Source organism: Pseudophryne corroboree, chromosome 7 (genome assembly GCF_028390025.1).
Source record: "Pseudophryne corroboree isolate aPseCor3 chromosome 7, aPseCor3.hap2, whole genome shotgun sequence".
NCBI lineage: Eukaryota > Metazoa > Chordata > Amphibia > Anura > Myobatrachidae > Pseudophryne > Pseudophryne corroboree.
Window position 1 is genome coordinate 324362574 of NC_086450.1, and position 27902 is coordinate 324390475.

General features: G+C 43.8%; 1 long non-coding RNA gene and 2 pseudogenes across 1 annotated transcript in view; 1 reads left to right on the forward strand and 2 right to left on the reverse strand.

The window, feature by feature from the left end:
- Window positions 1–1431: 1431 nt before the first annotated feature.
- LOC134945986 (5S ribosomal RNA) lies at window positions 1432–1550 on the reverse strand (annotated as a pseudogene).
- Window positions 1551–2996: 1446 nt separating this feature from the next.
- LOC134947251 (5S ribosomal RNA) lies at window positions 2997–3115 on the forward strand (annotated as a pseudogene).
- Window positions 3116–17376: 14261 nt separating this feature from the next.
- The window catches only part of LOC134945189 (uncharacterized), a 115485-nt gene continuing 104959 nt past the window's right edge, over window positions 17377–27902 (reverse strand). Inside the window, exon 3 of the long non-coding RNA XR_010182064.1 lies at window positions 17377–19063. This is a non-coding gene — a long non-coding RNA (uncharacterized LOC134945189). The remainder of the gene's footprint in view (window positions 19064–27902) is intronic.

The following is a 27902-nucleotide window of genomic DNA, read 5'->3' on the forward strand; positions in this document are numbered from 1 at the left end:
TTTAGGAGCCAACCATGTTGTTGCAGAACCGTCAGGGAGAGCGTAATGTCCTGCACCAGTTTGTCCTTGGATCTCGCCTTTATCAGGAGATTGTCCAAGCATGGGAAAATTGTGACTCCTTGCTTGCGCAGGAGAACCATCATTTCCGCCATTACCTGGGTGAAAATCCTCGGAGCCGTGGACAGACCAAATGGCAATGTCTGAAATTGGTAATGACAATCCTGAATGGCAAACCTCAGGTAAGCCTGATGCGGAGGATATATGGGGACGTGTAAGTAGGCATCCTTTATGTCGACCGACACCATAAAATCCCCTTCCTCCAGACTGGAGATCCAGATGGAGAGATTCCATCTTGAATTTGAATTTTTTTTAGATAGAAATTGAGGGATTTTAGGTTCAGAATTGGTCTGACCGAGCCGTCCGGTTTCGGGACCACGAACAGACTCGAATAAAAGCCTTCTCCCTGTTGTGACGGGGGAACCCTGATAATGACTTGATTTTTACACAACTTTTGTATCGCATCGCATACTACCTCCCTGTCCGGAAGAGATGCTGCAGAGGCGGGGCTGCAGCATAGTCCAAAATTCAACTAGGGGAGCCACACCAATTGCCACCCCAAACTGCCAAACATTGCCTGCCGGGACTTATTGGCAGTTGCTGCTGCTCCCCTATTTGAATTGTGGACTGTGCTGCAGCCCCACCTCCGCAACTGCCACTGGCAAGGAAATCCAGGAACAAAACATTTTGTACCTAATGGAACAGGTCATGTTGGAGACTATGCATGAGTTATGTCAGTGGATATCTGACTGCTGGAGGAATTCAATGTTCAATATAGAGGAGAAAAGTAGACTCTTTTGTGGGTGCACTCTTGACTTAAGACAGTAAGAATGTTCAAGATAAATTTTTATTAAAATCAATTTTTATTGATATCACATAAAATAAAGTAATCAGTAGTAAGATGAAAAAATAACATTGAAATTTATACAAATATTAGGTAACTATTTCCGGCTGTCTGGGTTAGATCAAAATCATGTTTAGGAATTTGCCTAGATAATAAACATACAATAATTCATGGATGGGTCTCTATCATGCGCCTGTGCAAGGTTGTAATAAACAAATGGCCTAGGTGATGATTGCGGTTGTGGGCTAGATATGTTAATTAGGTAGCTATTGATAGCAAAAGAACAGAGTAAGGAAAGATAACAGGGTGAATCTGCTGTCAGTGTTAGACACTAAAGGGGGGTACTCACGGAGCGATCGCTGCTTAAAATCTAAGCAATCTGACTAGATTGCTTAGATTTTAAGCAGGATCGCTCCGTGTGTAGCCCCCACAGTGATAGCGATGCGCAGCCCCGCGCATCGCTATCGCAGCACACATCTCTTCCAAATCGGCCAGTGAGTACTGGCCTTAAGCATGTGGATCCAATTTATGCTCTACTAAACTGAGTCTTCCTCAGCGGTCTCCCACTTGAGTACTGACCCAGCCCTACACTGATTAGCTTCCAAGATCGGATGAATTCGGGCGTTTCCAGTGTGGTATGATAGTAGACTGATGAGAGTTCACGAATTTTACAAAATGAGTAGTAACAGTATTAAACCAATAGGAGGAACTAGAATGGATCTGCTGAAAATGTTAGACAGGAGTAATCAATGGTGAGAGTCCATGAAAACAGATATAGAAAGAAAAAAAGAAAGAGTTACACAATGGTGACGATCCTATTAGGCAGATTAAATTCTTATGTACTTTAGACAAGAGTATGTGAATATATATGTGTGACATACAATCTGTCACTTGTGAGAAGAAAGTGGAATTGACACCAGAAGGCAGTGCTAATCTTAAATGGATGAGCTGAATCAATTATATGTACAGAGTCAATCTGATCTTTGTAGCTATGCTACTCTAGACCAGAATACAATGAATTCAAAAAGTGTCTAGAAAGTATCAATTGTTGAGCAGTGAAAAGGAAGGGGAAACACTGTATTCAAAGCACATGCAGTGTCCCTCAAAACTGCTAATGCATGAAGACAATAAAATTAAATAACTGTCAAATGTCAGAATAAGTAGTTAAATTGATGAAGTACAGTAGCTGTAACCACAATGTATACTTGGATCTCATGCGAGTGAATAAATAATGATGTCAGCGTGTGCAGCAATGATAAGATTCCACTATCAATATCATACTAATACTAGTGCTGAAAAAACACTGATGACGTGTTTCACTGGGAAACCGATATTACCGTGATCCGTATGTGGAATTCAGGCGGGATGTCCGTCTGACAGGCTGCAGCTAGAATCAGTCTGTGAGGTGAGTGGAGGTGCCGCTGAGCTGAAAGGCGTATACACTGGGTGCAGACAGGTACGGAGAGACGTTTGTGGCTCCGAACAGCCAGGAGTAACACAGAAGTCGAAAGGAAGACGCGTTTCACCCGTCCACTGGGCTTGATCATTTGTCAGTAATTTAATTTTATTATCTTCATGCATTAGCAGTTTTGAGGGACACTGCATGTGCTTTGGATACAGTGTTTCCCCTTCCTTTTCACTGCTCAACAATTGATACTTTCTAGACACTTTTTGAATTCATTGTATCCTGGTCTAGAATACCATAGCTACAAAGATCAGCTTGACTGTACATATAATTGATTCAGCTCATCCATTTCATTAAGATTAGCACCGCCTTCTGGCGTCAATTCCACTTTCTTCTCACAAGTGACAGATTATATGTCACACATATATATTCACATACTCTTGACTAAAGTACGTAAGAATTGAATTAATCTGCCTAATAGGATCGTCACCATTGTGTAACTCTTTCTTTTTTTCTTTCTATATCTGTTTTCATGGACTCTCACTATTGATTCAGGGGTTTACTCCTGTCTAGCATTGGCAGCAGATCCATTCTAGTTCCTTTCTATTGGTTTAATACTGTTACTACTCATTTTGTAAAATTTGTGAACTCTCATCAGTGATTCCAGAGCTTCAGATCACCCCTTATTTTCTCTACTATCATACCACACTGGAAACGCCCGAATCCATCCGATCTTGGAAGCTAATCAGTGTTGGGCTGGGTCAGTACTCAAGTGGGAGACCGCTGAGGAAGACTCAGTTTAGTAAAGCATAAATTGGATCCACATGCTTAGTGTCTAACACTGACAGCAGATTCACCCTGTTATCTTTCTTTACTCTGTTCTTTTGCTATCAATAGCTACCTAATTAAAATATCTAGCCCACAACCGCAATCGTCACCTAGGCCATTTGTTTATTACAACCTTGCACAGGCGCATGATAGAGACCCATCCATTAATTATTGTATTTTTATTATCTAGGCAAATTCCTAAACATGATTTTGATCTAACCCAGACAGCCGGAAATTGTTACCTAATATTTGTATTAATTTCATTGTTATTTTTTCATCTTACTACTGATTACTTTATTTTATGTGATATCAATAAAAATTGATTTTATTAAAAATTTATCTTGAACATTCTTATACTGTCTTAAGTCAAGAGTGCACCCACAAAAGAGTCTACTTTTCTCCTGTATATTGTTCTTTGTCTCAATACTGACTCAGGGTGCACCGCCAAATTGAATATGGATTAGAAAGTATGGCTTTCTTCAATCCTATCATTGTATTTTGGTCATTCTAATATCATATCTTAAACTTTGAATATTTCCTGTGCGGTATCCCCCAAATATAGAAATTCAATATTGATCCTCTACGGGAACAGTTATTCCGAATAGCAGCTGTCTCCACGATTCTTAACTCTGCTACCAAAGTAGCATTGTAACTTACCATTGTGCAGGGGAGGATTGGGATGAAAACCAGCTCAGGAAATTTCTGGAAGAAGCTCTAAATAGGGAGCTGGGTCAGGGCCGTGGAGAGTGGACATGGGGTAAAGTACTGATGGAGTGTGGCGGGCAGCTTTTGCAGTCAAAAATGGGCGCTGTTTTCGACTGGGGGCTGTGGTTCTCCCTTGAAACAATGCAGTGATACTTAATATAGGGGGTCATTCTGACCCGATCGCACGTTGCAGTTTATCGCAGCAGTGCGATCGGGTCAGTACTGCGCATGCGCCGGCACATGCCAGACGGCCAAAGGGCATCATTGCCTAGCGATCGCCTCTGCCTGATTGACAGGCAGAGGCGGTCGCTGGGTGGGAGGGGGCTGGATGGCGGTGTTAAGCCGCCATTTAGGGGGCGCGGTCCGGCCAACGCAGGCATGGCTGGACCGTTGGGGGGGCAGGCCGTGGCATCTGCGTGACATCACACACAGCTGCCGTGACCAGGGCAGTGAAGAGGTTCTCCTGGCCAGCCTCAGGAGCTGCGCTGGGTGGGAGTTACTCCTCAAATGCAAAAGCATCGCCGCTGTGCGATGCTTTTGCACTTCTGCGGGGAGGGGGGGGGCCTGCACAGACATGCGGGGCGGACTAGCCCTGTGCTGAGCATCCCCCCACATGTCTGAGTGCCTGATCGTAGCTGTGCTAAATTTAGCACAGCTATGATCAAGTCGGAATGACCCCCATATTGTAAAAACTAACTAGGTACCTTCTCTAGGAATGGAAACAAATAACTGTTTGAGTCTGTAAATACAGAGAGAAACAGGACTGACAATCTCCATATTTAAAGAACAGGTTATATGATGAAAAGCTGACACTAAGATTTTTATAATATATCCTTTACATGAAATCCAGAGTGTCAATCACATTTCTTTCTTTGATTACAGTTGCTTCCAGTGGTCAAAGTGACAATTTTAAAGTGGGGGTATGGAAATCTGAAAGGGATTTAGTGTTCATCCTAGGGTGTACTGTACTGTTGCACATGCCGAAAAAGGGGGCATGGCCACTGTAAAGGGAGCATGTCCTTAAGATGACAGGGATGGTGAGTCAGACTGAGGTGGTGAAGCAGACTGCGGTGCTATGGCACATGGGTGGTAGGCACACAGGGGTGGTGTGGTGGGTAAGAAAACTAACAGTGGTGTTAATCACCAGTTGCTTCTGTAACTTAGCTGAGGAGGCTGCAACTGTCAGCTGCATTATGATGGCATCAGTCTGGTCACTGAGCATTGTAGAGGTGCTGTACTACCAGTGGAGTGGAGAGGGATCTGGGGGAAAGATGAGAAAGGGAGCAGGGAGCGAGTGTCAGCAAATGTGGTACTAGGGAGGGAGGAGAGGGGAAGCCAAGAGGCCCCACAGTCAACCAGTATGAGGGGTGACAGGTGCCCAGTAGGAGGGGCAACAGTTAGGGTACTGCACTGCAGAGTCAGACCTTCCAGCAGGTGGGGAATGGGTGGCACTGCAGTCTAGTAATTACACAGGCATGCAGCGGCACAGCAGGACACAGTGCAAGGCTGCTTTGCAGACGCAAGGTGGGAGGGGGTGGGAGGGGGTGCCACGGGCCGCACAAGCCCTGCTGGCCACAGTGATTGGGACTCAGAGGAAGAGAAGTCATGGCTGCTAAAAATAAAATGTGAAGCCAGTATGATATACTGTTGTATACTAGCACACTTTGACACACTGATATTGATGCACAGACAGATGCTGACACAGACACTGACACACTGATGCTGACACACATACACACAGATGCTGGCATATAGACAAATTGACACATAGGCACTGACACACTGACCCAGACAGAAATTGACACACAGATGCTGAACCACTGACACTGACACATAGACTGATACTGACACTCAGACACTGATATGTGGACAGTGACACACACACAGATGCTGACACATGGACACTGACACACTGTTACACACACAGGCAGATGTTGACACACAGACACTGACAGATGCTGACACACAGACACTTACACACTGACACACAGACAGAAACTGACACACAGATGCTGATACACTGATGCTGACCCACTGACACTGACACATAGGCACTGATACGTGAACAGTGACACACACACACAGATGCTGACACATGGACACCGACACACTGGCACACACACAGGCAGATGTTGACACACAGACGCTGACACACAGGCAGATGCTAACACACAGGCACTGACACACAGACACACACTGACACACAGATGCTGACACACTAAGTCACGAATGCTGACAAACACACACACACACACAGATGCACTGACACACAAATGCACTGACAGATGATGACACACAGATGCTGACACAGTGACACACAGATGCTGCAGTATACATTTTATGCATCTTTCTGTGGTTGGACTACGAAGGGATCCTCCAGGATCTGCTGGAGCAATGTGCATTAGGGTGGTAGCTGCTGAACATGGTGTGTAGGCTGAGACACTGGCCACACTACACTCCTGTCCATGTGGCCCACCCTTTCTCTACAGACAGCGCTAGACACTGACTGAGCCTGCATTGGTTGTTATGCAGCACCTGCAGCCCAGCATAGGTAATAGGCACTAGGGACCCTTGCTTTTAGAGGGAGGGTCAGGGGGTACAGACACATTTGAACTGGCTCAAGGAGCCCTGTACCGAAGTCCCGCTGGGCCAATCTGCACCTGCCACTGTGTTGCCGGGCCAATTGTACATGCGTGACCTGAGATAATACATGAGCACAATTGCAGAGGCAGTGGAGGTATCCACTCTGATCCCTCTACACAACCCTGAACCTCCTACCCATAGGAAGGGATGGGCCTCCAGGAATCAACTGAAGATGGCATTGGTTTCCACAGGCAATGTCTGAAAAACTTTCAGTTTTCAGGCCCAAAATATTGAATGGGGCCCGTTACTTAAAACAAGTGGAACCTAGCATTACCACATGTGTAACAGGCATATTAAGGATGATGAAGAGGCCACTTAGTGTTAGTTTTCAGGATGTCCATAGAGTAGTAAATTCCAGGAAGCAAAGAAATATATGTAATACTTTACTGCAGAGGTGGGGAACCTGCGGCCCTCCAGCTGTTGCTGAACTACACATCCCAGCATGCCCTTCAACAGTTTTTAGCATGATTAATAGCAAAACTGTAGCAAGGCATGCTGGTATGTGTAGTTCAACAACAGCTGGAGGGCCAAAGGTTCCCCACCCCTGCTTTACTGATTAGCAAAAATATAACATAAACCTTATTTTTCTCTTGATCATATACAAGTGTAGTAGTTTAACAATGGTTTCACTTTTTCAGGCCTTGATTTATGTAGCACACACCTTAAGACCCTTATCCATTTGCATTGATGTCTAAATACTGTATATGCTTTTACTAGCATTTTTGAAAAGAGTATGTAAATTGGAATGGAACCAATTGGTTCTAATCACCCCGTACCCACATTTCCCCTAGAACATGTGATTGTTTGAACTGCAATATAGTATAATGGGATGTGCTACCTTGCTAGGACTTAGTACTACAATATTATTTGGAACAAGGGTGCAGGTGCACCATACACCATTAAAATTATAACAACCATAATATAATATTCGAGGTTCTTGGCATATATTGGCCAGTATATGAGCCTGCCCACCTACTTCACGGTGACCCTGTCGGACAGGTCATTAACACTATAGGGGTTCGCCTCTGGGGCGCAGAGCACCCCCAAACTACCCCAACCACACCACCCCAGGGCATCACATAGAAAAAGAATAGGAGTGAAAGATCAGTGTTAAGCAAATGAAAGAGGCTGCTGAGTGTTAAAGAAAAAAAGAGGACAGCAGTAAGGTGTCAGAGTGTTGGAAAGTGAGGTTTAGCTGAGCAGTGTTACAAGTGTAAAAGATATGTGAAAAATGCTACATTAATATAAAACAAACACAAGGTGATAATAGGATTTTAATACCTACCGATAAATCCTTTTCTCTTAGTCCGTAGAGGATGCTGGGGTCACTTCAATAACCATGGGGTATAGACGGGATCCGCAGGAGACATGGGCACTTTAAGACTTTCAAAGGGGTGTGAACTGGCTCCTCCCTCTATGCCCCTCCTCCAGACTCCAGTTATAGGAACTGTGCCCAGGGAGACGGAAATTTAGAGGAAAAGGATTTATAGTTAAACTAAGGTGAGATACATACCAGCTCACACCTCAAGCACGCCGTACAACATGGCATTTAACATTACGCAAAGCGACGGCATGAACAACGTCAGCAACAGGCTGACTAAACGTAACACAACATGTGTGTAACCAGAACTAATAACTGCAGATACAGTACGCACTGGGATGGGCGCCCAGCATCCTCTATGGACTAAGAGAAAAGGATTTACCGGTAGGTATTAAAATCCTATTTTCTCATACGTCCTAGAGGATGCTGGGGTCACTTCAAGAACCATGGGGTTTATACCAAAGCTCTAGAACGGGCGGGAGAGTGCGGATGACTCTGCAGCACCGATTGACTAAACATGAGGTCCTCATCAGCCAGGGTATCAAACTTGTAGAACTTCGCAAAGGTGTTTGAACCCGACCAAGTAGCTGCTTGGCAAAGTTGTAAAGCCGAGACCCCCCGGGCAGCCGCCCAGGACGAGCCCACCTTTCTGGTAGAATGGGCCTTCACCGATTTTGGTAACGGCAATCCAGCCGTAGAATGAGCCTGCTGAATCGTATGACAGATCCAGCGTGCAATAGTCAGCTTGGAAGCAGGAGCCCAAATTTTGTTGTGAGCATACAGGACAAACAGAGCCTCCGTTTTCCTAAACTGAGCCATTCTGGCGACATAAATTTTCAAAGCTCTGACTACGTCAAGAAACTTCGATTCCAGCAAGGCGTCAGTAGCCACTGGCACCACAATAGGTTGGTTTAAGTGGAACGACGAAACCACTTTTGACAGAAACTGCTGACGAGTCCTCAACTCTGCTATATTTTGATGAAAGATCAAATAAGGGCTCTTGTGAGACAAGGCCGCCAATTAAGACACCCACCTGGCAGATGCCAGAGCCAACAGCATGACCACTTTCCAAGTGAGGAATTTCAACTCCACCTTTTGTAAAGGTTCAAACTAATGAGATTGAAGGAATTGCAACACCACGTTAAGATCCCATGGTGCCAAAGGGGGCACAAAGGGAGGTTGGATGTGCAACACGCCTTTCACAAAGGTCTGAACTTCTGGAAGGGAAGCCAATTGTTTTTGGAAAAAAAACGATAAGGTTGAAATTTGTACTTTAATGGAGCCCAACTTTAGGCCCGCATCCACACCGGCTTGCAGAAAATGGAGAAAATGTCCTAACTGAAATTCTTCCGTAGGAACCTTCTTGGATTCACACCAAGACACGTATTTTCTCCAAATACGGTGGTAATGGTAAAAAAGTGGGGATGACCTCCTCAGGAATACCCTTTCGGGCTAGGATCCGGCGTTCAACCTCCAAGCCGTCAAATGAAGTCGCGGTAAGTCTTGGAACACGCACGGCCCCTGCTGTAACAGATCCTCCTTCAGAGGAAGAGGCCAGGGATCTCCTATGAGTAATTCCTGAAGATCCGGATAGAAGCCTTCCTTAGCCAGTTTGGAACAATGAGGATCGCTTGAACCTTTGTTCTTCTTATGATCTTTATCACTTTTGGAATAAGTGGAAGCCGAGGAAACACGTACACCGACCGAAACACCCACGGTGTCACTAGGGCGTCCACTGCTATTGCTTGAGGGTCTCTCTACCTGGAACAATATCTCTGAAGTTTCTTGTTGAGACGAGACGCCATCACGTCTATTTGAGGAATTCCCCAAAGACTTGTCACTTCTGCAAAAGACCTTTTGATGAAGACCCCACTCTCCTGGATGGAGATCGTGTCTGCTGAGGAAGTCCACTCCTGGAATGAAGATCGCTGACAGATCGCTTGTATGCCTTTCCGCCCAACGGAGCACCTTTGTGGCCTCTGCCATTGCCGCTCTGCTTTTTGTTCCACCCTGGCTGTTTATGTACGCTACTGCTGTTATGTTGTCCGCCTGAATCAAGACAGGCCGATTGCGAAGAAGATGTTCCGCTTGCAGAAGGTTATTGTAAATGGCCCTTAGCTCCAGAACGTTTATGTGTAGACAAATTTCCTGGCTTAACCATCTTCCCTGGAAGCTTTCCCCCTGAGTGACTGCTCCCCAGCCTCGGAGACTCGCATCCGTGGTCATTAAGATGCAGTCCTGGATCCCGAACCTGCGTCCCTCTAGGAGGTGAGAGCTGTGCAGCCACCACAGGAGTGAGATTCTGGTCCTGGAAGACAGGATTATCCTTCGGTGCATGTGCAGATGGGACCCGGTCCACTTGTCCAACAGGTCCCACTGAAACACTCTGGCATGGAATCTGCCAAACTGAATGGCCTCGTAGGCCGCCACCATCTTCCCCAGCAACCGAGTGCATTGATGTATCGATACTTTTGAACCAACTGCGATTTTGGCAAGTTTAGGAGCCAACCATGTTGCTGCAGAATTGTCAGGGAGAGCGTAATGTTCTGCAGTAATTGGTCCTTGGACCTCGCCTTTATCAGGAGATCGTCCAAGTACAGGATAATTGTGACCCCTTGCTTGCACAGGAGAACCATCATTTCGGCCATTACTTTGGTGAAAATCCTCGGAGCCGTGGACAGACCAAACGGCAACGTCTGAAATTGGTAATGACAATCCTGAACTGCAAACCTCAGCTAAGCCTGATGTGGAGGATAAATGGGAACATGTAAGTAGGCATCCTTTATGTCTACCGACACCATAAAATCCCCCTCCTCCAGACTGGAGATCACTGGCCGGAGAGAATCCATTTTGAATTTGAATTTCCTTAGGTAGAAATTTAGGGATTTGAGGTTCAGGATTGGTCTGACTGAGCCGTCTGGCTTCGGGACCACGAACAGGCTCGAGTAAAAGCCTTCTCCCTATTGCGACGGGGGAACCCTGACAATGACATGATTGTGACACAATTTTTGTATTGCGGCGCATACCACCTCCCTGTCCGGAAGAGAAGCTGGTAAGGCCGATTTGAAAAATCGGTGAGTGGGAACGTCTTGAAACTCCAGTTTGTATCCCTGGGACACTATTTCTAAAACCCATGGGTCCAGGGCCGACCGAGCCCAGAACTGACTGAAGAGCTTGAAACGTGCCCCCACCGGTGCGGACTCCCGCAGAGGAGCCCCAGCGTCATGCGGTGGATTTGGCAGAAGCCGGGGAGGACTTCTGTTCCTGGGAACCAGCCACGGCCGGTGATCTTTTCCCTTTCCTCTATTAGCGAGGAAGGAAGACCCTCAGTCTTTTCTGTATTTATTGGGCCGAAAGGACTGCATCTGATGGTGGTGTTCTTTTGTGGTGCAGGCACATAAGGTAAAAATGATGACTTACCCGCGGTAGCCGTAGATACCAAATCAGCGAGGCCGTCACCAAACAATACACCACCTTTATATGGTAGAGACTCCATAGCTTTCTTAGAGTCAGCATCAGCGTTCCATTGATGAATCCACAATGCTCTCCTAGCTGAGACTGCCATGGCATTGGCTCTTGATCCCAAGAGGACAATATCCCTCGCAGCTTCCTTTAGGTAGACTGCAACATCCCTGATATAACTTAGTGTCAAAAGAACGCTATCCCTATCCAGGGTATCTATTTCAGATGACAAGTTATCTGCCCATTTTTCAATAGCGCTACTCACCCACGCAGATGCAATGGCTGGTCTGAGTAGCATACCCGTGGTGACATAAATGGATTTCAATGGATTTTCCTGCCTACGATCCGCAGGATCCTTTAGGGCTGCCGTGTCAGGGGACGGAAGAGCCACCTTTTTGGACAGCCGAGATAGAGCTTTGTCCACAATGGGGGGTGACTCCCATGTTTCCCTATCCCCAGAGGGAAACGGATACGCCACTGGAATCCTTTTGGGAATTTGAAACCTTTTGTCAGGATTTTCCCAAACCTTTTCACAAAGCGCGTTCAGTTCATGAGAGGGAGGAAACGTTACCTAAGGTTTCTTTCCTTTAATAATAATAATAATAATTGTATTTATATAGCGCTCTTTCTCCAATAGGACTCAAGGCGCTTAACAGATACATAGCATAATATAGTACAGAAGATAATGAAGTACATTTTCATAAAATACAGAAGCATGAAGATACTAAAAAGGACATTATGGAAATGCTTGAGTAAACAGAAAAGTCTTGAGTCTACTTTTGAAGGATTCTATAGTTGGGGCCTCTCGCACTGTGCGGGGAAGTGAGTTCCATAGAGTTGGAGCCGCATGACTAAAAGCTCGACCCCCAGATGAATTATGGTAGATTCTAGGTACTGCTAAAATTCCTTCATCTACAGATCGCAGTAATCGAGTGGGGCAGTATGGGGTCAGAAGCTGTTTCAGGTACCTTGGGCCTTGGTCATGTAGTGCTTTGAAACTCAGTAAGCCAGGTGTTGGTTAATAGCCTGGCAGCTGTGTTTTGCACCAGCTGTAAGCGTTGCAATTCTTTTGCTGGTAGACCAAGGTAGAGGGCATTACAGTAGTCTAAACGAGATGATACAAATGCATGTATGACTTTTGGCATATCATCTGAGGGAATTAAGTGCTTGATTCTGGCTATGTTCCTCAGGTGAAAGAATCAGGATTTGATTGTGGCTGATATCTGATGTTTAAGTGTCAAGCCACCATCCAGGACAACGCCAAGATTCCGCACACGATCACTGGTCTGTAATTCTGAATCCCCGAGTGTAAGTCCAGTTGGTTGGCTATGCTGCAGTCTTGTCCTTAGATGTTGCGGTCGTATCATAAGGACCTCTGTTTTATCCGGGTTCAGTCGCAGCCAACTGGCGCTCATCCACTCCTGTAGTTCAGCTAGACAGCCATTTAGGGTTTCTATTGGGTTATCAGTGCCCGGAGCAAAGGACAAGTACAGTTGTGTATCATCTGCATAGCAGTGGTAGACCAGGCCATGGTGCCTGATTATTTCGCCCAATGGGAGCATGTATACTGCAAAAAGCATGGGGGATAGTATAGAACCTTGTGGGACACCACATGGCAATGCCACTGGTGGTGATGAGTATAATCCAGATGATACTCTCTGTGACCTGCCTGTGAGAAATGATTTGAACCAGCTTAGGACTGTGCCATCCAGACCACAGAAATGTATCAGTCGCTCAATCAGAAGCCCATGTCCCACGGTATCAAATGCTGCCGAGAGATCCAGAAGGATTAATATTGAACAGTCACCTCTGTCTTTTGCCATCAGAAGATCATTTAACACACACACCAGGGCTGTTTCAGTGCTATGTCTTCTCCTGAATCCTGATTGAAATGGACCATAAATATCATGGGTTGTCAGGCGGGTTTCCAGTTGATTTGCAACGACTTTCTCAATAACCTTTCCTAGGAAAGGAAGGTTTGATACCGGTCTGTAGTTGGTCATGCAGTCGGGATCTAAATTAGGTTTTTTAAGAAGCGGTCTAACAATTGCTTCCTTTAGGGGTCCAGGAAAAATGCCTGTCTGCAAAGAGCATTGAACAATTTTTGTAAAGACAGGACCAATTATATCCATACAACCTATTAGAAGCTTGGTTGAGGCTGGGTCCAGATCACAGGTGGTGGAACGCAAAATCCGAGCAATTTCAGCGGTGTTCTTTACATCCACTGGGTCAAAGCTGGTCCATGAAGGCAGGTAGCTTATATTGGCAGGCTTTGTAGTTTGGCACTCCTTTGATGGCACTGTGGAGATGGCACTTATACATACAGACCCTAGTATCAGGAACAGTAGGGTCCTCAGTGATATGTAATACGTCTTTTATTGCCACAATCATGTACTGAATGCTCTTTGCCAGTTTTGGATCTAATCTGGCATCACTATAGTCGACACTTGAGTCAGTGTCCGTGTCGGTATCCGTGTCAGCCAGCTGGGCAAATGAACGTTTTTGTGACCCCGAGGGGGTCTGGACTTGAAACAACACATCCTCTACGGATTTCTTCCATGCCTGGTTCTGAGACTCAGATTTATCCAATCTCTTATTTATCAGAGCCACATTAGCATTCAAAGCACTCAACACATTTACCCAATCAGGTGTCGGCTGTGCCGACAGGGTCATTACCGCAACTGTTTGTGTCCCTAACATAGTCTCCTCCTGGGAAGAGCACTCCGCCTCAGACATGCCGACACACGTGCACCCAACACACGCAGAGACACACTGGGCCTATAGGGGACAGACCCACAATAAAGCCTGTCAGAGAGACACAGAGAGAGTTATTGCCAGCTCACACCCCAGCACCCAATCCCGGTCTGAAAACACCACATATAATGCACCAAAATAACTGTACCCCCCCCCCCCCCCGTTTTGCACCCTATTACTTGTACAGTAGTGTGAGGAAGGACCAGCGTCTCTGCAGCCTTGTGTAGAGAAAATGGCGCCGGGCTGTTTGCTGTGAGGGCTAAGCTCCGCCCCCGTAATGGCGCGCTTCAGACCCGCTTTTTTAAAAACATTTATACTGGCGGGGGTCCGGACAGTGCCCTGGCACTTAGTCCACTCTTGCCAGTACGTTATTGAGGCTAGATATTCTGCCCAGGGCGCCCCCCCCCTGCACCCTGTAGTGCCGCTGTGTAGTGGGGGCATGGCGCACAGCGTGCGATCGCTGTGCGGTACCTCAAAGCCGTCACTGAAGTCTTCTGATCTTCTTCTACTCACCTGTCTGCAAGGGGGGTGACGGCGGGCTCTGGGAACGAGCATCTAGGCGTACCTAGCGATCAGACCCTCAGGAGCTAATGGTGTCCCGTAGCCAAAGAAGCAGAGCCTTTAAACTCACAGAAGTAGGTCTGACTTCTCTCCCCTAAGTCCCATGAAGCAGGGAGACTGTTGCCAGCAGTGCTCTCTGAAAATAAAAAACCTAACATAAAGTCTTTTCTGAGAAACTCAGTAGAGCTCCTCAGAGTGCATCCAGTCTGCCTGGGCACAGATTCTAAACTGGAGTCTGGAGTCGGGGCATAGAGGGAGGAGCCAGTTCACATCCCTTTGAAAGTCTTAAAGTGCCCATGTCTTCTGCGGATCCCGTCTATACCCCATGGTTCTTGAAGTGACCCCAGCATCCTCTAGGACGTATGAGAAATAAGTGTTAAAAATAAATGTAAGGTGGTGATGCCCCAAAGTGGCCCAGCCAGATCAATACAGGGAGCGCCATGCCCCAAAAGTTCACCCCCAAACTGACTTTGTATATAATTGAAAGAATATTACCTACGTCTTTTGTGCAGTCAGCATGTGCTGGTTCCCTGTTTAAAAGCCTGAGAGGCAGTGGGTGGGGTGCTAATCCAGAGATGAGAGTGTGCCAGGCCCTGGACTGCACATCCTAGCTTCTTATAATGGGATGTGCTACCTTGCTGGGACTTAGTACTACAATATAGGAACAAGGGTGCAGGTGCACCATACACCATTACAATTATGACAACCATAATATAATATTTGAGGTTCTTGGCATATATTGGCCATTGACCTCGTCGGACAGGTCCCTAACACTATCTGCGCCCTAGAGGTGAACCCCTATAGTGTTAGGGACCTGTCTGACGAGGTCACCGTGAAGTAGGTGGGCAGGCTCATATACTGGCCAATATATACCAAGAACCTTGAATATTATATTATGGTTGTTATAATTTTAATGGTGTATGGTGCACCTGCACCCTTGTTCCTATATTGTAGTACTAAGTCCCAGCAAGGTAGCACATCCCATTATAAGAAGCTAGGGTGTGCAGTCCAGGCCCTGTTCCATATAGTCTATATCATGTGTGTGTATACACACCTGAGGGCTTGGCACACCCTCATCTCTGGATTAGCACCCCACCCACTGCCTCTCAGGCTTTTAAACAGGGAACCAGCACATGCTGACTGCACAAAGACATAGGTATGATCCTTTTAATTATATACAAAGTCAGTTTGGGGGTGAGCTTTTGGGGCGTGGAGCTCCCTATATTGCTCTGGCTGGGCCACCTTGGGGCATCACCACCTTACATTTATTTTTAACACTTATATCACATTGTGTTTATTTTATATTTCTGTGACATTTTTCACATATCTTTTACACTTATAACACTGCTCAGCTAAACCTCACTTTCTAACACTCTGACACTTTACTGCTTACTTCTTTTTTCTTTAACACTCAGCAGCCTCTTTCATTTGCTTAACACTGATCTTTCACTCCTATCCTTTTTCTGTGTGATGACCTGGGGTGGTGTGGCTGGGCTAGTTTTTAGTGCTCTGCGCCCCAAAGGCAAACCCCTATAGGTGACCGTGAAGTAGGTGGGCAGGCTCATATACTGGCCAATATATGCCAAGAACCTCGAATAGTATATTATGGTTGTTAAAATTGTAATGGTGTATGGTGCACCTGCACCCTTGTTCCAATATTGTAGTACTACGTCCCAGCAAGGTAGCACATCCCATTATAAGAAGCTAGGATGTGCAGTCCAGGCCCCCTCTCCATATAGATTGTTTGAACTGTAATGCCACTTTTACAACACGTTCTGCTCTACTTACAGTCCTTGCTTTTACCGCAAGTGCACGCACTGGGGTCAGACTTGAGCATCTCTCACTGATCCCTCATGAGTAATTGGTAACCAATGCCTGTTAAATGTGATTGTTTTTATCTCAATGTCAGTGAGCAATCAGCCTAGAGACAGAAATGTTTTAGGGTTTTCGTTTGCTGTGTGTGTGGAGCTGAGTGCTCATTCAGTGCACTGGACCAAAGAGTAGCTACCAGGAAGAAGAGACAGGAGTCTTACCATTAGGTGGGAGAAACTGGGCTTATAAAGTGCAGTACTAGTTCTATTATGTTTATTATGGTATGTTTAACCTTTTCCTGACCACTTTTTTATATTATATAAATGGTTAATACAGCCTATACTATAGACCAGTGATTCCCAAACTTTTTTAAACACGGCGCCCTAGAGTATCACAATTTTTTTCATGGCACCCCTAGGGTAAAAGTTTTTTACTGAGAAATTTAGAAAGAAATATTAAATTAAGTTGTGTTTATTTGTCATTCTTGGGTTCAGCTATGTGGTGAGGGACAAGATTTGCTTTTGTTTGTCCACACAGTTTATGATTGGCAACCACCAGCACTGATTTTGCCTATTACACTGACCACAAATAATTTCAATTGGTCCTGGACCACCAACCCAGGGCACCCCTGCAAGAGTCTCACGGCACCCCAGGGTGCCATGGCACACAGTTTGAGAACCACTGCTATAGACCATCTATAGTGTTGTTAAATATTAAGGTCTTCTATACAGTATCGAGTGTATAAAAAGACCAATGTTTACATTAATGTCCAGGGTCATTACTAGGTTCTTCTACTGTTACCCTAGACTCCCGCACTTGCTTTAATGTTCCGCATGGTGGGAGATTGTAGACTGCATTTGGAAACCCCCTATAGAAATCCTGCATTTGACACTGGTTTTAAAACACCTTGAGAGAAAGACTAACGTGTATTTACAAGGTCACCCATCTCCTCATCCCATCAGACACAGATATTAAGACACAGTATTTATTTTTTATTGTTTTCATTTTAATTCATGCTTAATAAGAAATAGAAAACATAAACATTAATTTAAGAAAACATATTTTTTCTGCATAATGCGTTTCACAGAATAATACTTTTACTACTAAAGATTGGGTGAATAGTGCAACCACTGTTATAATCAAATAAACTATATATTTTTATTCTGGTAAACTAATCCACCTTGTGTTCATACTACTACCTCATGATATGTATTAACAAACATAGTAATGATCTTCCTGACCTACAAACATTATGTGCCTTTCCTTCTGTTACTTATACCCCTTCCACACAGCACCCCTGAACACGGGTTATTGACACATGAACGCACATAACCCGTGTTCATGTGCAGTGTGAAAGGTGCCAGGGGTGAAATACCAGGTTAAGTGACCTGGTATTTCAACCCAGGTCGTGAGCAGGGTTGAACACATGTTCAACCCGGCTCACTGTGCAGTGTGAACGGAAGCCGGGTCAATGCGACCTGTTTCCCGTTCACTCTCTATGTACGGGCGGCACTTGGAGATCATGTGATCTCCAAACGCCGCCCCCGACACGTTACCGCTGACATCACCAACCTGCAAATATGCCGGGCTGTTGACTGCGGTGTGAAAGGTGCCTGAGGCAGGTCGCACCCTGGGAACTCCCGTGTCAGGCTCCTGGGTGTGACTGCTTCAGGCGGTGTGAAAGGGGTATTACACTGTCTTATACTCCATACTTCCTTTGATGGCACCTAACCTCTGGTATTCCGAACTTGTCCTATATTGTCTTAAACTGTAAGTGCTGTTTTCTTGTTTATGTACTGTGTAACGGGCACTGCAGTTCCCTTGTGGCACCATATGAATAAAGGATAATAATAATAATAATGATAAGCAGACCTGCAAATGGCTTCAAAACACCTGACATTGTCGCAGGGCCCGACAGTTAGTGTAGACAGAGGGACAGAAATGACTCAGCGATTAGCTGTGGAGATTACTAGCACCTATCACATTTAAAATGTAAGCAGCAATATAGTAGTAAGGTAATAATGCATGTGTATCATTTCTTCAAAAATAGAAACTAGAAAATCACTGTTCTAAATTAAGTAGCAACAAGAAAAACACAAAACAGCCTTCACTATTCAATTGGTATGTCTTGAACACTATAACATGTTGACAATGACATATATACTTTTTCTTTTATAAATGTTTACATTATTATTCATTTAATTGCACACTTGGTAGATCTGTTACATATACATTATGTTTTATTGCAAATTGCAGCTAAAACCTTTTATTGAATTTTTAACAACTCATCGCAGCCAAGCATTCAGCAATATACAGTAAGTGCCCATGTGTTATGAAGGAGTTAATACAGCTCACTCTCCTGTGTCCTTTGGCCTCGCTGGCAAAATTACTTTGTATATGTTGGCACATCTACTCTTCTATATATAAGTGTGGCCAAAAATAAAGCTCGGAAGTGATTGTGGTGGTCTAAAGTGGCTTTCCAAAAACATCCCAGCTACATCCTGATGTTCAGATGGGTCCAGAAGCTCAGACGATCACTGCAAGAGCAATAAGGATTTTTAGGGGCATTATGGTAGTGTAATGGAAACACATCTGCCCCCAAAAGTCCCTCATTTTCCCTGCGGTAAACAGCTATGCAGAGTGAAGTAGACCTTGGCAATTCGTGGCTCAACTAGAAAGGAAAAAGGGACAGTTAGTACAATAATGCACAGTACAGTTATTACAGTAATGCACAGTACAGATACAGCGATGTACAGTAAGGCACAGTACAGATACAGTGATGCACAGTACAGTAATGCACAGTGGTAATGCACAGTATAGATACAGTGATGCACAGTACAGTAATGCACAGTACAGATACAGTGATGCACAGTTCAGTTAGTACAGTAATGCACAGTACAAATACAGTGAGGCACAGTACAGTAATGCACAGTACAAATACAGTGATGCACAGTACAGTAATGCACAGTACAGTAATGCACAGAAGTAATGCACAGTAGAATTATAATTGTAAAGCACAAAATATGTTTCTGCCACAATAATCAGCCTTAACTAATCCATTTTTTACAGATTTACTGTAATATTAACGTAAACACAATATGTTGTAAATTTTAAGCGCTCCTCACATGCTGTATACAGGAATATTTTGTAGCATAAAAAAACATACAAAATAAATGTATTTACACCAACAATGTATATTTTGCAGCTACTGCAGGAAAAAAAAATCCTATGTTCTCCATATTTCAATACGCGTTGCTTACTAGTATGTTATTGAGACAGATAGTGGTTCACAAACTTTTTTGAATCACGGCACCAGAGGTTTTTTCACGCACCCCTAGGCCAAAAGTTTCTTATTGTGAAATTGAGAAAATAGACAGGAAAAAACAGACACCCAACCGACTTTTCAAACAATTGAATATCCCCTCATATCTGACAGCCTTACACCCATCAAATATCATGGGCATACACTGGACGGCTGACACACACACCACAGGGGACACTGGGAGGGATATGTTTGAATCCTTCTCAGTGCACCTCAAGATAAGAATCCCATAGCTTTCTATTAGGTAATGCCTTCTACAGATGGCGTTACCTACTGAGTCCAAGCTCCGGAATGTATTGCATTCTGGAGCTTGGTGTATACATGAAATGCGGCCAAGCCCCAAAAAACAGCATTTTCTGAGGTTTGACCACAAAAAGACCCATAGTTCAGATCTCTCACAGTGTATGGCACCTGATATCTGTGTTCCTCCCCTGAGGAGGAGACATTTCCCTGTGCCTCCACTGTGAAGGAACAGGGGAAATGTCAGTTGGTCGGTTGCGGTAGGGCATATACTGCCCCATGCGGCCAACAGTTCAAAATATTACATCAGATGGACATGCATGCTGGATGAACAATATTTTCACATCGATCGAGCAATTATACTGTACAATAATCTGACGATATTGGGTGGATCATCTAAAGAACTGTATACCAAGCATGTCACAAAGAAAAATACCTGCTACCTGACACAAGCTATCATCTGGCCATTTTTCCTTCAGCTTATTCCATTTATTTACTCTTCTGCAATGTCCAGGAAACTCACATATTTTGGGGAGCTCTACCAGATGCCCAACTGAGTAGACTAGCTTTCCGATTCACCCACTTCACCAGGGGCATTATGATGCAGCTTGTGGTGAATCGTATCACCATGACCCCACCACCTCACTGCCCTGTGCTGTAGATTTCAGCAGGTTGTACTGTGCCACTGTGCCGTGCCCTCCACACCTCTCACCCATGCCTCCGGGAGAATTTTAATAAAATATTGGCAAGTGTAATTTACTCCACCCAAAGACAATTTAATGATCACTTTGTTAGTTTCACTCACAACTCGCACTGATTCTTTTTTTCTAATATCCCCTCTTCATTTTTCCATAATAATAACAATTAAATAAAAAAACTGACATATGAGTTTTGCAGCGACATGGTTTATGATGTTCCCAGCAAAGGCCGACTGTGACGTACAGTATGTTAATTCCAGCTCTGTCAAAACCACTTCATAAACAGCAAGCTACTACCATCATGCCAAAAAGATGTGCATTACAGTGCTAAAATCACAATTTATTTTTGAAATGAAATAAGCTGCAGATGTTTCATTATACCCATCCAAGATATTGGGAAAATTCATCAAAACTGGTATGCTAACAAATTTACCGTAACTTACAGTAACCAATACAGAATTTTTTATACTAGAAATGTTCTAAACTGTACTAAAAATAACTGTTAGAATTAGATTTGTTCCTGTGGGTGCATCATTTATATTATTACTTAATGAGCTGGAACAGTAATTTCTGGAGTCTGGAGTCACTTTAAAGGTTAGATAGTTTTTTTTTTTATTAAAACCAAAGCATCCTGTGCTGAAGCATTATATTTATAAAGTGCAAAAAAAAATTATATTACAAAACCACAAAATATACAAAAACTGCACTCAAAAATAAATAAAAGTGTAATGAAAGTGTACATGAAGTTATGAACGATTTTTTCTTTCTTTCCTTTAATAAAAGATAATAACCCATGTCAAAATTCTCTGGATGAACTGGCTATAAGGCATACCTAAGGGGTATTATGGTTAACATGAAACATAAAAGGGCAATTATGCTGTAAACATTATTGTTCCCTTAAATATTTACGTTAAACTTATGCAGAAGATGTAACACACGCTGCTGTGAATTACAACCCTTAAAAAATCCCAAAATCCAAAACAAACCGGCTGGAACTTGTTATGTAGATCAAAGAAATTTGCTGACTTATTGCTTGTACAGTGTTCAGAAGCTGGCTAATATAATGAAAAATATGTTATGTTGTAGCAGCAGCTTAGTAACTCATAGTCAAATAAATCTACAAAAAAAAAATACGTAAATAAGTAGTGTGTACTGGAACCCTCTGTTAAATCGCACTTACATTTTTTACCCTTTGCGTTAAATGTAGGCAAACACATTACACACCTACAGTGTCAAATTCACAATAACATGAGCTATGTCCTGTTGATAAGCCCTAATCTTCTCTTTGCCCCATGCAGTGTCAGCACATATCCATATTTAAAAAAAATTCAATATCTGTCATTTTTGGATATGTCTCTCATACATGAAGCCTGACGCCCTCTATCTAATTGAAAAAAATTAATGAGTTTGACTTGTTTCTGGCAGTTTCTAAATTTTTCTCACCCTGTATAATACAAATAGTGAGAGGGTGCCTTTCCCTGGACAATCCTGTTACCTGAAACCAGGATCTACATTTAAAAAGCAAATAAGGTTGAGGAGGGCTCTATTTCTATCTACTGAAAGCCAGTAAGATTGAAGTGGGCTTTAGCTCTATCTACTGAGGGTCAGTAAGTTTAAGGAGTACACTATTTCTAGCTACTAAGAGCCAATAAAGGTTGAGGAGAACACTATTTCTATCTACTGAGGGCCAATAAGGTTGAGGAGAACACTATTTCTATCTACTGTCAGCCAATAAGATTGAGGAGTAAACTGTTTCTATCTAATGAGAGCCAATAAGGTTGAGGAGGGCACTATTTCTATCTACTGAGGGCCAATAAGGTTGAGGATTGCACTATTTCTATCTACTGACAGTCAATAAGGTTGAGGAGTAAACTGTTTCTATCTAATGAGAGCTGATAAGGTTGAGTACACTGTTTCTATCAGTGCCGTAACTAGACATTTTAGCGCTGTATGCAAGAAAAAGCATTGCCCCTCCACCACCACCAAATATAGAACAGGGCCAATACGCGCCATAGGCATGCATCAAAAATATAGGGGCGTGGCTTCATGGGGAAGCCACGCCCCTTGGCCACATAGCTCCCTTTTACACAGTACGTCAGGCAGAGCTCCATTTTACACAGTACGGCACAGGCAGAGTCCCCCTTGTTTACACATTATGGCAGGTAGAGTCCCCCTTGTTTACACATTACAGCAGCAGGGTCCCCCTTGTTTACATATTACGGGTCTCACAGGTGCTATCAGCAGAGACAGTGCCGTCTCATATAACGGAGCAGGCGGCTGGGGCTCACAGGCGGCATTTCCGCGCACAACAGGCTGTGTGGAACACCAAATGGCGCGCTCCCCGTCCCTCACAGAGGCAGCGGCTGGAGCTAGGCGCCGGCAGACAGCCTAAATTACACTCGTCCATCACTGACGCAACGTAGGAAAGGGTTCTTCTCCGTAAGGGAAATAAAGATTTGGAACTCACTGCAGGAGTAGGTAGTAATGGTAGACTCTGTAAATGCATTTAAAAACGGATTGGACAAATTTCTAACAGGAAAACGTATCAAGCATTTAGCATATCGACATTAAAATTATCTGGGAGTGGTAGGAATCATTGCTGTAAATCGGTACTAAACCATTACTTCAGCATGCACATTATAATATGAACAGATTAATGCAGAATACAGGTTGAACCCGATGGGCATTTTGCCTCTTTTCAACCTCACTGACTATGTAACTATGTAACTATGACTAACACGGCCGTATGTAGGGGTGTGCTGCAAGATGGTGAGCCTTCACTGCACCATTGGCACACACCTAGTTACGGTCCTGATTTCTATTTACTGACAGCCAATAAGGTTGAGGAGGGCACTATTTCTATCAACTGGGAACAAATAACATTTAGGAGGGCACTCTTTCTATCTACTGACAGCCAATAAGGTTCAGGAGGGTACTATTTCTATCTACCGAGTGCCAATAAGGTTGAGGAGGGCACTCTTCCTATCCACTGACAGCCAATATGGTTCAGGAGGGTACTATTTCTGTCTACCGAATGCCAATAAGGTTGAGAAGTACACTATTTCTATCTACTGAGAGCCTATAAGGTTGAGGAAGGCACTATTTCTATCAACTGGGAGCCAATAAGGTTGAGAAGCACGCTATTTCTATCTACTGAGACCCAATAAGGTTGAGGAGGGCAATATTTCTATCTACTGAGAACAAATAAGGTTGAGGAGGGCATTATTTCTATCCACTGAGAAGCAATAAGGTTGAGAAGGGCACTGTTTCTATCTTTCAATGTCCTAGCAGAGATAGTGTTGTGTGGACAATACTCAGTACATAAATCTGGACCTATATATATATATATATATATATATATATATATATATAGTATATCCACACTCACTGCTTCAATTCATCCACAAGGCGGTGCTCCATAAAGGGCCTATACAGTCCATAATATAAATCCAAGGATATAGGCACTCACCAATTAGTTGCAGCATATATTTATTTTACCTCACATGTTACAAACAGTGGCAGTCAATAGCAGCATCACAGCAGCGTGTCGACGTTGTCAAGACCGGCTGGTCTTGACCAGCCTTTGTCAAGACCAGCAATCTCAAAACATCAGGTCACCCAGCAGTACAAATGCCTAATGAGGTGGTATTGGCTCATTAGGCATTTGTACTGCTGGGTGACCTGATGTTTTGAGATTGCTGATCTTGACAAAGGTCCATGAAGGACCGAAATGTCAACACGCTGCTGTGATGCTGCTATTGACTGCCACTGTTTGTAATCCATTAACCCTTCATTGTTGACGCTGGGTCTGTGAGACCAAGCCACTGTGATTGTTGTTTTATGTGGTCGAATTTCGGAGAAGGAGTGATAAACTTTTCAGTTCCTTTGTCATTTACTTGTCCATTGAGAGATAAATCATAACGATGTGCTAGTCGCGATTGCTGCAACAGCCCTTCCTTTGTCTGCCGGGTCTGAGAGACCCTGTGTCAGTACTGAAGTGACTCTTTTGAGTGCCTGTAGTCACTAATGTATGGAAAAATTGCCCCCGCAAAGAAAATGAGGAAGATGCAGCAAATGCATCAACAAGGATAGAATAACACAATATTACTGTGAAAAATCATGTAATAATTTTCTTTATATGGAGCCTGCTAAATTTATGTGTGAGGAATGCTTAAAAATACTGGACAGGAAATGTAATACTTTATAATAATTTTTTGGGGTGAATTAATAAAAAAAAATCGTAGTTGGAGATTACAAAGGGATTTCTATTTCCATTCTTGATGTCATTCCTGATCAATAATCATAAAGTTCCTGAAACAATGCAGAAATACAAAAGACTCTCATAGACCTGGGGGTAAATTTACTAAGGGGGTAATTCCAAGTTGATCGCAGCAGGATTTTTGATAGCAATTGGGCAAAACCATGTGCACTGCAGGGGAGGCAGATATAACATGTGCAGAAAGAGTTAGATTTGGGTGGGTTATTTTATTTCTGTGCAGGGTAAATACTGGCTGCTTTATTTTTACACTGCAATTTAGATTGCAGATTAAACACACCACACCCAAATCTAACCAGGGAAGGGTTAATTCTGCATTTTATGTGGAATCAATGGGTTAGGGCGTGTCACCCAGGGTTTACAATGCTTGGATAAAGCAGTTTTATTTGAAAGCACCGGACATGAAACCTGGAGCTATTCCCCATGCGGCAAACCCTGTAGCTAATTGGATTTCCCACAATGCGTCCACATAGTGTATGACTCTGAATAGCCACACTTGCATGTGTTGTATATATGGGCATGAGCAGTTTGAATTCACACAATGCAAATAGACACACATTTAACTCAGCACCACTGGCTGCAAATTGTCAAACTGTAATTAACATAAACTGTAGTCACGAAGGTTTGTACTGAAACTTAGTGGCTTATTCATGAAAAAAGTGAAGAGACAATTGTTACTCTTCACTATATATCACACAGAGCCGTGAGGTGAGGTAAGTGGCTCAGAAGGCACTGGCTATCACCAGAGACAGATTTACATGCAATATATGAGCCAAAGGGTACATCCGGTCATTATACACAGGTGCAGCAGTACTATAACCTCCTGTAATTTGAAGAATTTTGATCAGAGATGTGTAGAAAACATAAAGATGAGGCACCACCTCACCTGCCATAGACTTTATACTCCAGAGTTTTGGCTATAAAAATGATTAGAATAATGCAAAGACGATTATTTCAAACATATTCTTTGTATTTTTCATATACTTTATGCAGTCAAACCTCTGGTATAAACGTCAGTATGACAGGAAAGGCTCTGCCTCACCCCACCGCACGTCACTGATATCACATCAGTTTGATGCAATATATAGCTTTATTAAGTAGCAATTCATGTATACTTACCTTACTAGCAAAGCGATCCGTAACCCAGGGCACCAGAGATCTTGTGTTCTCCTGCAGTACTCTGTGTTAGCGGGAAGTTGAGAAGCGCCAGGTCACCCCACATGTCACGGTAGCAGGGAGATCTTGGTTGGGGCAGGGTTACGGGAGATTGCTATCAGGGTGGTGGGAGCAGAATACCCGGCACATCAAATTCAGTTTGGTGTTGATGAGGTAGCAGATTTTTTTACCCTGGGCTTCTCTGATTGGCCGATCATAGAGAAGGGGCGATCAGGAAGAAGGCTGCCCTTCTCCATGTCAGTAAGCTCTTTTTACGCTATTCTGCTTTCCCCATACTACCCTATGGTGGTCATTCCGAGCTGATCGCAGCGAGCAACTTTTTGCTGCCGCTGCTGCGATCAACTAGTCCACGCCTATGGGGGAGTGTATTTTGGCTTAGCAGGGCTGCGATCGCTTGTGCAGCTCTGCTAAGCTAAAAAAAATTCTAGCAGAAGAAGACCAGCCCTATACCTACTTACCCTGTGCGACGATCTCTGCGAAGCTGGAGCCGGCTTTGACGTCAGACATCCACCCTCCGTTCTTCTGGACACGCCTGCGTTTTCCTTACCACTCCCCGAAAACGGTCTCCGAAGGTCCGGATCCGCCCAGGTACGCCTTCTTCTTGTCAATCTTCTTTGTAGTCGGCTCTGTGATCGCTTCCATCGTAGGACGCTACGTAACCCGGCGACCCTTGTCGCCGGGGAATGTTGCGCACGCGCATTGCGGCCGCTGTGCATGCGCATTCCGGACCCGTTCGCACCGCAGCAATAAACCGCTGCGTGCGAACGGGTCGGAATGACCCACAATGGGGTCCTGACACAAAGCTGGGGCACCTCCGGAGAAATGTGAGATATTTCCACAGTAACCCCTACTGTGAAAAGGACGAAGCGCTGAAAAGTCCTGTTATCACTGATATAGGGGTTTTCACTGCTCCATGAATAGACCCCTTAGTATGCAAGACAAAGTATAAATATCTGAATATCTAGATAACCAAAAAAAACGCCATTATTTGATTTAGTGATAATTTACCAATATTTATACGGAAAGAAAGACAACTGCATTGCAACTTACAGTATATGCTATTGTTCAGAAAACTGCATTGAGATATATAAGAAATGATAATAATAAGAATAATAAAAAGTTAAATTTTTACAGAATGCAGAACATGTAATTCATTGTAATAGTCCATCACAATAAATTGCTGAAAGCAAGCGTGTGTCTGGAGGCATCTGAAATAAAATACCACATGATTTCAGCAGAACAGAGACGTTTTCTGATACGTGTTACTTGGACCTGGGTGCCTGCCAGCTGTCTAGATCCATCAATGACAAAGTACCCACATACTGGTGGCAACGGGTCGGCTAAAGATGGTATGCACAGTTAAAGAACACGTTGTACCATACGCTGGTTCACCACGTCCTACTGCTTTGGAAAAGATCCCTGAATTCCAGACACAAGGATAGTCCAACAGATTTGGCCCATATAAACCAGATTCTAATTTAAATACTGGTTAGAAACCCAAAAGTAGCTAATTACCACTGTGAAATACAGGCCTCCATTTACAAAACACAAGACGGTATAAAAAAAACAACAAATATTTGGAATGTTTTAAAGATATGTCTCAGAACAGTCTGGAGCTGAGTTTGCCTAGGTAAAATATATCTTATAATTGCATAAAGGTTACTACCACTGCCCTTCTATTTTTAACGTAGACACAGCTAATATATATTCTCTTTATTGGGCCAACAAACATTTAATTGATTTACAGTAACTGTTAGCTGATGCCCAGTGTTGGTGGGATATTTTAGAGCACAGGTTG